The sequence below is a fragment of the Cupressus sempervirens genome, chromosome 1 (genome assembly GCF_028749045.1).
Source record: "Cupressus sempervirens isolate cs-2001-9-10 chromosome 1, ASM2874904v1, whole genome shotgun sequence".
NCBI classification, from domain to species: domain Eukaryota; kingdom Viridiplantae; phylum Streptophyta; class Pinopsida; order Cupressales; family Cupressaceae; genus Cupressus; species Cupressus sempervirens.
This window is the reverse complement of record NC_143118.1, coordinates 379816942-379831863: the sequence shown is the minus strand read 5'-3', so window position 1 is coordinate 379831863 and position 14922 is coordinate 379816942.

Sequence of the window (14922 nt, the reverse complement as noted above, 5' to 3'; positions counted from 1 at the left end):
TCATAGACATATGATTCTTAAGAAAATGATGTTAGAATACAATGTTGGTGTAATGTGTTAATCTATGGTTCAATCAAGGATATGTATTAATGTTTACAATTACATATTTATAGGTTTGGGTTACTGATGTTTAATTTGAATTGTGCAGAGGATGATTGTGAAGACCTTCAAATAATCTATGCCAAATCATGTACTGGAATCAAAGTCCATCTCCATGTGAAATTTTTGTAAAATCGGATGTAATCTAAAGTTGGACTTAAGAGGCATTAAAATGGACCCTAGAGTGCATTTTGGGTTAAAATAACCTAACCCACTTATACTACCTAAGGTTTGGGGTTAGTTGAGGGTCAAATCATGGTTAAATTCACATTATGACACCTCAAAAGGGCCCCACTTCAAATGTGACGAAAATAAATAGTGGGAGACAATGGGTTATGACACATTGATAAGAAAGCCATGTGCCTTCATTAAATAAGGGAGGATTTTGGAAGAAGAGGGAAGAAGAATTTGGAGGATGGACCATTATTTTTTTCACCATTGTTGGAGATAAAAAGGGGAAGTTATATGCAGAATAAGGGAATGGAGAAGGGAGGAGAGGATGGTAGAACAGTATGAGGAGAAGAAGATCAAGAGGGAACTTGAGAGAGAGATGAGTCTTTCTATCCCTTTTCTTTTGTAGTATTTCTTTTTGAGTTGGATTCATGTAGGTCTGAAATGTGTAACAAGTGTAGTTAAAAATGTTGTTCTTGTATTAGGAACTCACTCTTATGATAACATCTATGATCCTTAGATGCAGTGAGTTCTTTCTCGGGGGTATGGCTAGGGCACCAGAGGCCTCATGATGCCATTAATTGGTAGGGTGGAAAACTAGCATTGTTTAAGTATTAGTAGTTTTCTTTATTGTATCTTCCAAAGAAATGAAAATGAAACTTATAAAAGCTAAGCCTTGCTACTTGATTTAAGATTGTGTATATGATTCAATGCAAAAGAGAAGTTTGTGATCTTACATTTGTGATGTATGAAAGGTTTCCTATTTGAATGCAAGAAAACAAAGAAAATAAAAGAAATGGTTCTATGTCTTATTAAGATGCATATTTGAAAGACTGTTAAATGGAAATCTAATTCTCTTTTGAGTTTAAATCAATTAGTTAATCAAAGTTTCATTTCCTTATAGTGTGGATCTGAAATTTGTAGTTGAAAATAGTTATCTTAATCATGTCTTCCTTTAAAGAAATTTATTTCTTATTTTGGGTAGGAAAATATGGGCATGACATTTGACTACTAATAGATCTCACTTTGAAAGAGTGAAAAAGAGTGAAATATTGCTTGTGGTTTTTTCAAAATTGGGATTCCACATAAAATCCTAGTGTCAAACTCTGATGAATGTTTTTATTTTGCAATGCAGGTTATGTTTATGATAGTTTTATAGTAGAGACTGAGAAACAATAGGATAAGAAGAACAGTGAAGTGATTAATGTTTAATTGTTCAAGTGCTACACATAGACCTTGAGTAATTGATTCATCCCCCACCCCTCTCATTTATTCTAAACATTTCTAACAATAGTACTTTAACCTACCTCTATGTAATACTAATTTTCATGAGTTTGAGTTTGATTCTCTCTCAGATGCAACTTCTGACAAAGATGTAGACATGGTATATAGATATGAGAATTGACTCAAAGTAAGAGAGTGGTCTAGGGTCCATTCTAATGATTCTAATTCTACTCATTTTGACTTGTCCTATGTTAATATTGTTAGGAATTAGAGGGATTTGAAAATTCCTATGGATGAGATCATGTTAGGCCATGAATTACTAGTTCATACTTTTCATGATTATAATGTCAACACACTTGAAAAAAACAGTTCTCTTCCACTCATCTATCCTGAGCTAATAGACTAGAACTCCCACTCTACATATAGCAAAGTTTCTTTCTTCTAAAATTATTATGCTCTCACCTGTTACCTAAACATTTTCAAATTGATAATATATTCCACCAATGACCATAGTGTAAACATGACTAAAGTTGACATCAAATATCTCTGTCATAAAATCAAAAAGAAAAAGAGAAAGTACTATGATGGTGAAAAACATGTTGTGGTAGTATCAAATCCTAAAATAGTATAAGGAAAATATGTATCTAAAGGTGAAAACCTCTCTAAAGTGCCTACAAATGGGATATTTAATGTGCTTCAAATTCATTTTTATATTATATAGATATTGTTTATGTTGGAAATGATTGAAAAGCTCATGAATGAAGAGTAATGGAACTGGTAAAGAATGTTTTCAATCATTGTTTTGTCATTGATGTCAAACTTGCTACTTGCAAGAATGACAATTGCTTTAGTGACCCAAATACTATCAATTGGTTGATTGACAAGGAGGTGGCAATCAATAAGATGTAACTAGAGTACCTAGAGAAAGGTTGAAGTTATGATGTTGTAATAAATTATAAGGATCAACTAAGCCATTGATGAAATAAGTGTACTGATGACATACTCTAAGACACAAAGGATGGAAACACTAAGACACATGATGTAAGGATTAACTAAGTTCTAGTTAGTGTCGAACAGATTCTCCGTTGAAGCCAAGAAAGTTCAATTTTAGTGTGTGTCGAGTGATCTTCAGGTACCGACTGAAGATCAAGTGCCAAGTGATCTTCAAGTGCCGACCAAGAAAAAGGTGCCAAGTAAAGATATAGGTGTCAAGCAAGATATAGGTGCCGAGTAACACAAAAGAAGCCGAGCATCAGTAAATCAATAATGCTGAGTTATTGCATTATTTTGAAAATTAAAGATTTGCCAGATATGAGCCGACATGTTAGTTATCTAGAATTTTGTGAATTAGATAGAAGATAAGAATAATGAGCTGGTGGCACAGAACACTATGTAAAACTTTTTTTTGGCGAATACAACTAGATTCAAGACAAAGTTTCTAGATAAGAGAAAGATATGGGATAGATACATTGTATCCTACATAATCTATTGAAACCCTAAAGTTGGATAGGGAAAATTGAGCAGGAAAGGCATCCCAAATTTCTAGTTAAGGAGTCATAACATCACGAAGAAAAGAGATGGTCAAGCATGAAAGCATGAAGTGCTAAAGAAGGTGCTAAGGTGAAATAGAGCATAGATTCTCTACTTTGATAGGTGACCATAAATATGATTGCTTTGGCATGATGAGCAAGAAGACTCAAGGTGACAAAGCTTGAGATGACAAGTTGTCAGAGTTGCAGTGATTAAAGCAAAGAAAAGGATTGAACTGAAGTGTGATCTGTAATCTGCAAGATATGTTGTAAGTTGTATCACATCAAAAGCCATTATTGTTACTGTCTAGCAATTGTAATAGTTAGAATAAATCATATGGACTTAGGTTGGTCTAATAGCCATTTTAAAAATCCTTTAATAGGGTGACATTCCAAGTGAATGTTCCAAAGTCCTTTGACCAAGCCCATTCCTAATAGTATGGTGAAATCCTCTAACAAGGTCACATTTAATAATGTGTTGTAGCCTTTAACAGGGTAGACCATCAGAAGTGGTTGAAATCAATTGCGTAGTTATTTTATGGGTATCATCCCCACTCCAATTTTACCTTCTTATTCCTAAAGGGTTTCTGGGTTATCAAATTCTTAGTGTTATGGTGTTATGCATGTTTACTTTTCATGATTGTTTAATGTTCAATTGCATGCATGATAATTTCAGTTATGTGTCATTAAGGATTTCTAGAAAAAGTTGTATTGGACATCATTGGACCCTGGATAACTAATTCATCCCCCCCAGTTATTCTAAAGAATTATAAAAATTGGTATCAGAGACTTATTGTTGACGTAGTTTAAAGAGACTAGAAGAAGAAAAGATCAAAATGCCTAAGAGAGAAGTTCCCAAGCTCAACAAAGACAAATTTGTTGCATGGAAAATCTTGATGAATCTACATCTTAGATCCATAGGATATTATGCCCAAAATTCAATTGTTACTAAACATGTTGATCCAACTGGTACTCTTACTACAAAAGATTTGAAAAAAAAAAAAGAACACAATCAGACAATGTTGGAGATTGCTTCTACACTCAACTATGCTGAATTCGATGATATCAAAGGATGTGACTCTACATTCAAGATGTAGAAAGCCCTATCAGATATTTATGGAGGAGATATGAATGTCCAAAGAGAAAAAGAGAAAGCCTCAGAGGAAACTTCGATGATATGAAAATGGAAGAAAGTGAGAATGTTGCTCAGTATGCCTCTAGAATAAAGGAAGTGGTAAGTGCAATAAGATGTTTGAGTGGTCAATTAGAGGATGATAATGTTAATAGTAAGTTCTTAAGAACCTTGATCGCTATCTATGCTATTACAGTATCAGCTATACAAGAGCTAATATGTGTGCCAGGAAACAATCTAAGTTTTGAAGGTATAGCAGGTAGACTCACCGCATTTGAGTTATCTAACTTTGACAACTATAGACCTGAGAATGTTGAATCTGCTATCAAGGCCAAGATATCATTGAAAGATACTAAATAGGTGAAATCAAAGAAGGGAAGAAAGATGAAATATGTATCCAATGACAGTAGCATTGATGAGGAAGATGTGGAACAATTAGAAGCATTAATAGCTAGAAGATTTCACAGAGGCAAAGGAAAATTCAAAGGTAAGCTGCCTATCATTTGTTTCAATTGCAATGAAGTAGGACATATGGCTACAAGGTGTACACAGAAAAAGGAATACAAGGAAGGAAACAAGTACAAACATAGAAGAGAAGATGATAAGAGAGACTACAAAGACAAAGGCAAGAAGTGTTATATTGTTGAAGAGGATTCTGATGATAATGATGATGAAGTTGTTTATGTGGCCATGAAGAACCAATCTAATGAAGAAGAGCCTACAACACTGGTAACATGTATCAACAAGAATGATAGATGGATCATAGATAGTGGATGCTCACATTACATGACAAGAGACAAAAGTAACTTTGTTAACTTTACTCAGTATGATGGAAATAGTGTTAGAGTTGGTAATGATGCTCCATGTCAAATCAAAGGAAAAGGCTCCATTAAGCTTACAGAGCAAATTCCATGTGATAATGCATAATATGTTAAAGGACTGAACTGAAATTTGCTAAGTGTCTCACAGTTAGGCAATGTAGGTTGTAAAGTAGAATTTGGAAATAAAACTACAAAAATCTATGATACTGATGGTAAATTGATAGGAAAAGGAGATCAAACAAGAAGTAATATGTTTTATCTTGATATGGAAAATGCTTCTTGTCTTGTTGCAAAATTTGATGATGTGTGGTTATGGCATAAAAGGCTATGTCATGTCAACTTTGATAATCTGGTCAATATCAGTAAAATGAAGAAAGTCTGAGGTTTACCTAAATTGAAGAAGCCTGGAAATATCATGTGCAAATGTCAGCTAGGAAAGATGACGAAGTCAAGTTTCAAGAGTAAAAACTATACATCTAAAGAAGTACTTGAGTTAGTCCATACTGACTTATGGTGTCCAATAAAATTACAAAGCTACAAAGGAGATAAATATATAATGTTGTTTGTTGATGAATATTCCAGGATGATGACTGTTATGTTCTTAAAGCAAAATTCTGATGCTTTTCAAATGTTTAAATGGTATGTGGCTAGAGTTGAAAAAGAAACAAGAAAGAGTTTGAAATGCCTAAGATTAGACAGAGGTGGTGAATTCACATCAAATGAATTTGAGACATTTTGCAATGACAAAGGAATCAAGAGACAAACATCAGCTCCTAGAACTCCCCCACAAAATTGAATTGCTGAGAGAAGAAATAGATCTGTAATTAAATGTTCTAGAACATTAATGATGGAAAATATTATTGCTCTAAAATATTGGAGAGAAGTTGTAAGTGTGGTTGTCCATACACTGAACCAAGTACAAGTCAAGAAAGGTACAAGTGCAACACCTTTTGAATTATGGTATGGTCACTAACCCAATGTAAAGCATTTCAAAGTATTTGGTTGCAAATACTTTATCCTTAAAGATGCTAGAAATGGAAAATTTGATGCAAAATGTGATGAAGAAATATTCCTTGGTTACTCCACTAGAAGTAAAGCATATAAGTGTCTAAATACCAACACTAACAAAATTGTGGAAAGTGAAAATGTAAACTTTGATGAGCATATAGATGTCCAAGTTGAAAAACCAAAGAGAATGGATGACTACAGAACCTTTGTGTATTTATATGAAGGAATGGTTGTTGACAAGGATGCTATCAATCAAATTGGGATTCAACAACAAGTTTCAGTTTTAGCCGAGTCACAACCAGTAAATGCCAAGCTGCATTCAGGAGCCGAGTTGTAGAATGAAGGAAATGCACATTTTGATTCTGAAGTCAGTACACATGAAAGAGATGTAGAACTACCTAACAACGAAGTGCATAGTGACCCTAAATCTGAAAGATCAAACATGGAAACAAGGACAGAACCAAGATTATCCAAATATGTGAAGAGACATCACCCTGTTGAACAGATAATTGGTGACAAAGATGCAAGAACAATGACAAGGAATAGACTAAGAAATGAATCATGTTTGTTAAGCAAATTTGAACCTAAAATAGTGTATGATGTATTACAAGATGGTGACTGGTATAAAGCTATGGAAGAAGAGATTGATCAAATAAAGAAGAACAAAACCTAAAGTTTGGTTCCTAGACCAGTTGATAAGAATGTGATTGACACCAAGTGGGTATTTAGAAACAAGCTAGATGAGAATGGTGAGATTACTAGAAACAAAGCCAAACTAGTATGTAAGCGTTATGCTCAAGAAGAAGGATTAGACTATGGGGAAACATTTGCTCCTATTGCAAGAATGGAAGGAGTAAAAACTTTACTTGCATATGCTGCATATAAAGATTTTTAATTCTATCAGATGGATGTAAAGTCTACTTTTCTAAATTGTATATTGGAAGAGGAAGTCTATATTGAACAACCAAAGGGATTTTTTGATGAGAACAATAGGGATATGGTTTGTAAACTACATAAAGCACTCTATGGTCTAAAACAATCACCTAGAGCATGGTATGAGAGACTTCACAAATATCTAGTGTAAATAGGATTTGAAAGAACTAATGATAACAACAACATGTACATCAAATCAGAAAATGGTAAGGATATTATTGTATTTGAAATCTTTGTGGATGACATAGTTTTTGGAAGAAAGGAAGTTCTTTGCAAAAGTTTTGCTGACAAAATGAAACATGAGTTTGAGATGTCTATGTTTGGAGAGATCAAATTTTTTGTTGGTTTGCAAGTACATCAACTAAAACATGGCATATTTATGACACAATCAAAGTACATAAAAGAGATACTTAAAATGTTTGGATTGGAAAATTCCAAACCAGTCAGCACACCAATGGAAATAGGACATAAGCTATCAAAAAATGATGTATCAGCTAAATTCAATCAAACAATGTATAGATCCATGATTGGAAAACTACAATATGTTGTACATAGCAGACTAGACATAGCATTAGTAGTTGGAATAGTGGCTAGATTCTCTGCTAATCCTAATCTCATAGTAGTAAAAAGAATAATGAGGTATCTCAAAGGAACTAATGATTTTGGCCTATATTATAAAAAGAATGAAAAGTTTGAGATCAACGCATACACACATGCAGATTAGGGAGGCAACATTGATGATAGGAAAAGCACAAGGGGAGGAGCATTATTTTTACGTAAAAGACTAGTTACTTGGACTAGCAAGAAACAAACATGCACATCTCAGTCCACTGCAAAATCAGAATATGTGGCAGCAGTAGTCAATTGCACAAACATTGTGTGGCTCACACATCTATTGAAAGGAATGAAAGAAGAGGTAACCAAACTAGTGATATTGTATTGTGATAATACAAGTGCTATAAACATATCCAAGAATCCAGTAATGCATGCAAAAACCAAGCATATTGCAATCAAGTATCACTATGTTAGAGAATTGGTGGAAGACAAACAAGTGAAGATGGAGTACATTCACACAAAAGAACAAACTACAGATATCTTCACAAAACCATTGCCCAAGGATGCTTATGAATATCTTAGAGGCAAGTTGGGGGTAATGCCCCTAACTCAAGTAGTTTAAAGCAACAAAGAAGTTGCCCTACACCAACAAGAAAAAATCATTGAAATATCAGAAGAATGATGCAAAGGATGATAGCAAGAGCAGGAACTCCAAATCAATCACAAGAATGGTGACAGAGGGAGAAAACATGAGATGCAAAGCTTATATTTCGCATTTTAAAGATGCCACATCTTTGGCATTTATGTCAAAAAGGGAGATATATGTAGAAAACTGATCAATACAAAGTAAGAGGGAGATTTATGAGAAACTGAAAGGTAAAGATATAGAGATCTATGAGATTAGTAGTAAAGGATGCAGTAGTCAAGAAGGAAGTAGAAATTAGCATAAAACATATATAATTTTGATGGTAACTAAGTTGATCAATTGATCAGTTTGGTTTGCCATCAATGCCAAAGAGGGAGATTGTTGGAAATGATTGAAAAGCTCATGAATGAAGAGTAATGGAACTGGTAAAGAATTTTTTTAATCATTGTTTTGTCATTGATGTCAAACTTGCTACTTGCAAGAATGACAATTTCTTTAGTGACCCAAATACTATCAGTTGGTTGATTGACAAGGAGGTGGCAATCAATAAGATGTAACTAGAGTACCTAGAGAAAGGTTGAAGTTATGATGTTGTAATGAAGTATAAGGATCAGCTAAGCCATTGATGAAATAAGTGTATTGATGACATACTCTAAGACACAGAGGATGGATACACGGAGACACATGATGTAAGAATTAACTAAGTTCTAGTTAGTGCCGAATAGATTCTTAGTTGAAGTCGAGAAAGTTCAATTTTAGTGTGTGCCGAGTGATCTTCAGGTGCCAAGTGAAGATCAAGTGTCGAGTGATCTTTAGGTGCCGAGTAGTCTTCAGGTGCCAAGCAAGAAATAGGTGCCGACTAAAGATACACGTGTCGAGAAAGATACAAGTGCCATGTAACATAGAAGAAGTTGAGCATTAGTAAATCAATAATGCTGAGTTGCTGCATTATTTTGAAAATCAAAGATTTGCTAGATCTGAGCTGACATGGTAGTTATCTAGAATTTTGTGAATCAGATAGAAGATAAGAATAATGAGCTGGTGGCATAGAACACTATGTAAAACTTTTTTTTTGGCAAATACAACTAGATTCAAGGTGAAGTTTCTAGATAAGAGCAAGATATGGGACAAATACATTGTATCCTACCTAATCTATTGAAACCCTAAAGTTGGAGAGGAAAAATTGAGAGGTATCCCAGATTTCTATTTAAGGAGTCATAAGGACACAAAGAAAAGAGATGGTCAAGTATGAAAGCATGAAGTGCTAAAAAAGGTGCTAAGGTGAAAGAGAGCACAGATTCTCTGCTTCGATAGGTGACCGTAGATATGATTGCTTTGGTATGATGTGCAAGAAGACTCAAGGTGAAGAAGGTTGAGATGACAAGCTGTCAGAGCTGCAATTATTAAAGCCAAGAAAAAGATTGAACTGAAGTGTGATCTATAATCTACAAGATATGTTGTAAGTTGTATCACATCAAAAGCCATTATTGTTACTCTCTAGCAATTATAACAGTTAGAATAAATCTTATGGACTTAGGTTGGTTTAATAGCCATGTTGTAAATCCTTTAATAGGGTGACATTCCAAGTGAATGTTCCAAAGTCCTTTGACCAGGCCCATTCCTGACAGTATGTTGAAATCCTCTAACAAGGTCACATTTAATAATGTGTTGTAGCCTTTAACAGGGTAGACCATCAGAAGTGGTTGAAATCAATTGTGCAGCTATTTTGTGGGTATTATCCCCACTCCAATTTTACCTTCTTATTACTAGAGGGTTTCTGGGTTATCAAATTCTTAGTGTTATGGTGTGATGCATGTTTACTTTTCATGATTTTTTAATGTTCAATTTCATGAATGATAATTTCAGTTATGTGCCATTAAGGATTTGTAGAAAAAGTGTATTGGACATCATTGAAACTTGGATAACTTATTCAAACCCCCCCCCCCCCTCCTCTTAGTTATTCTAAATAATTATAATAGTTTACATATCAGGTGCTCATTAAGAGAAACAATTACAACTTATTCAAGCTCCTTTCAAGAAATCACACTAGAAACAACAATTGGAAGACCAAGAGTAACAACTTAGAATACACTTCTTAAAAATGAGATAAATGCAACCAATAGAAGACTAAGAGTCACAACTTATAATTCCACAAAGATGTCCCTCTTGTAATTTTAACTAGGGTGTCCACAATGAGAACTCATTGCTTTAACCAACTAAGCTAGACCCTTTGGACTTCTGATTCATTTTTTAGGAAAGGTCATCAATGCTAATAGAACCAACACAACTGGTAAATTTGAGCATTGAAGAAAATCTACACATAATACATCTTCAATAGTCATTGTCAACTAAAGAGAAAGAATAGTTCACTACTTTCTTTTAAGAGAAGAATATAAACTTTTCATAGACATACTCAGATATGTTGTGCTTAGACCATGATCTCGTCATGCAAAATAGAACCTCTAGAAGATTCATCCCCATGTGGCACTCTTGGTCAAAGATGAACTAGAGAAACTACTTAAAGTTAGATTTAGTCAAGCCATCAACTATGTTAAATGGATCTCTAAAATTGTCCTAGTCTCTAAACATGATAAATCCATAGGAGTCTTTACTAGATTCTAGGTCTTAAATAAAGAATGCCTTAAGGATGACTTTCTAATACCTAATAGTGACATGAGAGTGTATATGATGGTTGGGTATAAAATTTATTCATTAATAGACAATTTCTCTAGCTACAACTAGATTAAAATTACATAAGAAGATCAAGAAAAGATAGTCTTCACTTGTACATAGGGGACATTCTATTGGAACATGATGCCATTTGGCTTAAAGAATGTTGGAGCTACATAACAACAAGTTGTCAGAATAATCTTCCATAACATGATGCACTAAACCATGGAATACTATGTTGATGATACTCTTGCTAAAAGCATGCAAAGGCATCTTAAAGACTTTGGTCCCATACTAGAATGCATGGGAAAGTTTAGTCTGATACTAAATCCCAAGAAGTGTGTGTTTGGAGTCACATTTGGAAAGCTATGTAGATATATGATTTCTACAAAAGGAATAAAGGTGGATCCTAAAATGGTCTAGGATGTTATGGACACACACCTACCTTGCAATATTAGTCAGATGAGAGGACTACAAGGAAGACTCCATTCTATTTGTTAGTTCATCTCACAACTAGTAGACAAGTCACAACTATTCACAAAGACTTTGTATAAGGACATGACCTATAAATGGAATGACAAGTGTAACAAAATATTAATCACATTAAATAATATCTTTTTGATCCTCCTATACATATGCCTCCTATTCAAGGGAAATCTCTCATCTTATACATCTCTACAAGTGACACATCCTTGGGCATTCTACTAGCTCAAGAAGATCAAGACAAAAAAAGAGAGATCTATCTACTACATTAGTTGGAAACTAGTATCATATGAAATGAACTATAATATTATTGAGAAGGCTTGTCTAGAAGTTTTCTTTTCTTCCCAAAAGCTTGGAGATTACATTATTTCTTACACCACAAAACTAGTTTGGAAGATTGATCCATTGAAGTATCTACTAAACAAAGTAACTCTGATAGGGGATTAGTGAAATGAATAATGATACTAAGAAACTTTTATTGGAAATTTAGATAGGTTATACTGTTTGGTTTTTTTATTGATGGAAACATATGAGTCGTGTGAAGCGGTGAGATCATGGAGATTTAGTTATGGCAGTTATACTTAGAAAATTGTCTAAGTATCATACAATTTATCTAGCAAAACAAAACAAAAATTTATTAGAATAGTTTATAGAGACTACATTGGCATGTGAAAAGTTAGGTAAGACTACCTAAAATCATAATTATGATTTATGAAAGTGTGTATGTTAGTATATATAGTATAGATAAAGTTATGGACTGGTTACTAGTTACAACAGTATATAGGCATAATAGAGAAAGATAGAGAAATGGTTATTTTGTGTTAAGGAATTATTTTTTTAATGAAATAATTACTTAAATAATTAAGTAAGATGTACAAAGACATGAAGGTCGACTGGGCAAATAATTTTTAATTAGCAAGGTATAAAGGATATATTATAAATGAGAAGTTAAGAGAGAGTGATTGTGAAAAATAATGTGATATTGATGCAATTATCTATGATGTGGGTTCTCATGTATGATTAGAGGAATATAAATTCAATGAGAAACAAAGATAGTATTAGATATTGAAGATATCAGTAGAATTTTACAGAGGTTTTTTTTATCTCTCTCTTTGTATTGAATGAACTATATTGTATATTATATGTTTGGGTAGTGGACTCATCTTGCATACATTTTGTATTTGTATATAGAAACTCCTAAAAGGTTGAGGCTTCTAACAATGACTAGTCCACTAACAAGGACTGAGATACTATACGGATGTAATAGACTATTAACTAGGTCAATATATGAAGATGAAAAGGACTACATTGGAAAACTAAAAAATAAGATTGACTATCTAAAACCCAAGAAAGAGCCTAAGGATTGAATCAAGGATAGTGATGAAGTTTCATGATTGAAGAAAGAAAATGACATCCTAAAGCATGTTTTTTGTATTGATCTAAAATTGAGCCTAAAGAAAGTTGATAGAAAAATTGAGTCAGATTTAAAATATGAGAATGGAGATCTAAGATCCAACCTTACAAAAGTTACATTTGAGTTTGAATCTACTAACTTATAGTATGTAGAACTTGAGAAGTGCAATATTATTGTGAAGGGAGAGTTAACTCAATCCAAACAACAACTTGAGAAAATATATTTCTGTACTGAGAAGATTGATAAAAAAATGCCTTTTTAGAAGCCTTCTGATGATAAGATTGCTCTTAGATATTTCATTTCAGAAAAATCAACTAAGAAATCTAAAGCTAAGAAAAAACCTAATTCTAAAGTTCATTAGCCTATGCAAGATAAAGAAGATTTGAATAATATTGAGCCATATTAATCTAATAATGCATCTAAGGAGGTTGAGTAAGTAAAGAAACCTAGACAAGTTAATGAACCTATGCAACATGAGCAAGTTGAATCACCTAAAGAAGTGAGATTGTTGGAAGTTTATTGCAAAACTAAGAGACTAAGGGGGGCAGGGGGTGAAGGGTGAATTAGGATCTATTAAAAAAAATCCTATAAAAAAACTTTATTGTATTCACCAAGTTAACTATCTCATATCTAGTTTATGCATTACATAACTTAAAATATCAAATATTGAATTAAATCTAATTATGCATCACATCCGTCATATGTAAACATGTAACAAAAAAATTTGGTAACCTAGAAACCCTCATAGGTGAAGGTAAAACTGGTGTGGGGATAACACCCACAAATCTTCACTACTATAGTAACAAAGTCATCCTATTAGGACTACAATTTTAATCACTTTGGATGATGGACCCTATGAGGGGTATTCTTTGTTAAAATATATATAAGACTATTAGGTCTACCTTGATTAAAGGAAATAACACTTACATTGAATTAAGGAATCTATTAGGATATTTATAAAGGTCTATTATAACAACTCTATTAAGAGATTTTACCTAATTCAACCTATCAAAACTAATTTAGTACTTGATCCTATAGTCTGTATTGTTGATTATAGATCTCCTTCTAATCTTTGATTTGATCTGCAATATGATATATCTTTACTCTATCTTTTACACTACTTCATTACATCAATAACTCTATTCTTCACAACTCTTGCATGTAGCATCCAAAACTTAACTTTCTTTGCACAATACTTTGCATACTTTGCATCTCATCCACAATGTATCATCATATTTATCATGTAAAAATAGGGTTTGGATATGCCTATTTAAAGACATTTGTAGAGTCTTCTAGACACTTCCTTTTTTGCATCTTCATCTAATTGGTTGTCCATTCTTCATAGGGATTGATGATCCTTGTCAAAACACCTAACAAGCTCTATAACAAACTCTACAATCATTAAATGTCATGTACAAGTCAGCTTGAAACAATTTACCTAAAATTTTGTACCATTCTAGACATTTTTGTTCTCTCTAAGTTACTTGGCCCACACTGTCTTACATTTTTTTATCATAATAGTTCTTATTTCTATTGCTCAACCTTAACTTACTTGATTCCTTCTATATAACTTGGCATCTATGTGCTATATCTACTTTGCATTCACTAGGCTCAGCTTATACTAAAAGTACTCAACAACCAAAGACTTTCTTGGCTCCTATAGAGCTTGGCTTATACATGATTACTTACATGACTTAGTCTATATAGAGTAACTTGATCATAGAGATGAATGACTAACTCTACCTTATCTATGACTAAGTGTTTGACACTAATAGACAACAAAACTTAGAGATGCCAAAAATATCCCCCTTTGACAATAGTGGCAAATACACTTTATCATTATTACATCTTTACATTACAAAAATAATATTATCCCCCTAAGCCTATGACTAGGTTCTTATAGAAATTCAATAATTGCTTTTACAATATAGTATATAATACATAATTTACATGACTCAAAATAGTCTTATTATAGCTTTGTCATATGTTGTCTTCCTTCCGTCTCTTTGAGCTTCATATATCTATATTCGTCCCCCTTTTAACTCATCATTCAATTTTATTTCATTTCATCCATTCCCCCTTGTATGAATCCTCTATCCCCTTATTTTTGACACTTATTTCTATTGTTGTGTTGAGTAGGTAGAACCAAGCCATATTTATCAATGAATAGTTTATGTGTTTGATTTATCATGGCAAGAGCATGATCTGATGTAGTTCTTGTTGATTCCAAAAGATGA